This window comes from Formica exsecta, unplaced genomic scaffold, assembly GCF_003651465.1.
Source record: "Formica exsecta isolate Colony F162 unplaced genomic scaffold, ASM365146v1 scaffold72, whole genome shotgun sequence".
NCBI classification, from domain to species: Eukaryota; Metazoa; Arthropoda; class Insecta; order Hymenoptera; family Formicidae; genus Formica; species Formica exsecta.
This window is the reverse complement of record NW_021853485.1, coordinates 2261966-2262768: the sequence shown is the minus strand read 5'-3', so window position 1 is coordinate 2262768 and position 803 is coordinate 2261966. Positions and strand designations below refer to the sequence as shown.

Below are 803 nucleotides of genomic sequence, written 5' to 3'. Positions count from 1 at the left end.
AGACTCTCTCTCTCTCTCTCTCTCTCTCTCTCTCTCTCTCTCTCTCTCTCTCTCTCTCTCTCTCTCTCATTTAATTCTTATTGAATTTTTTTTATCATCGATAATAACATAGTGGTTACAGACTTTATTTTTCTAATTATTTTTTACAGGAAAAATATCAAGAATTTTAATTTTAATCTTAAATTTTTTAAAAACAAAATTTAAAAATGAAATTAAAAATAAAACAAAATTAAAACAAAAAAAATTGTTTAATAGAAGAAATATTGTTTATTAAAATATTTTATATATAGAGATTTATATATTGGATTTAAGATTACCATTTTTATTCGCTAATCCATTGTATATTTAATCTTTAAAATTTTAATACAGATAAAGAGGGCAAAATGTCTTTATAGCTATATTAAACGCTAAATTTAATTCGAGTTTTTTTTTATTTCTCTACCAATTAAAGTCGTAATCGTGCACATCGATGCACATGGATGGACTATAAGTAAACTAAGTTGCGTTTATCGAGATATAATTAAAATTGTGCAGAGAAACTGTACGGGGAAAGCGAATCGAGAACGAATGTTAGTTGTGTCCTGATGTGTGTCTCGCTTTCTAAATTTCAAAGCATATAATATACACAAACAATGATGATTCCTCTGTAATCAGTGTGCGTGTAATAATGCATGTTGCTACAATACCGATTTTAATAAATAATTTTTAATTTCAGAACATCTATTAACATTTATAATACGCACAGAAAAGAATAATTTGTGTGATATATAAAGAATAAAAGTTACTAAAGTCACTTTAATATG

General features: G+C 25.8%; 1 protein-coding gene across 1 annotated transcript in view; it reads left to right on the top strand.

The window, feature by feature from the left end:
- The window catches only part of LOC115243498 (cytochrome b5 reductase 4), an 11878-nt gene that overhangs the window by 3561 nt on the left and 7514 nt on the right, over positions 1-803 (top strand). The window lies entirely within an intron of this gene.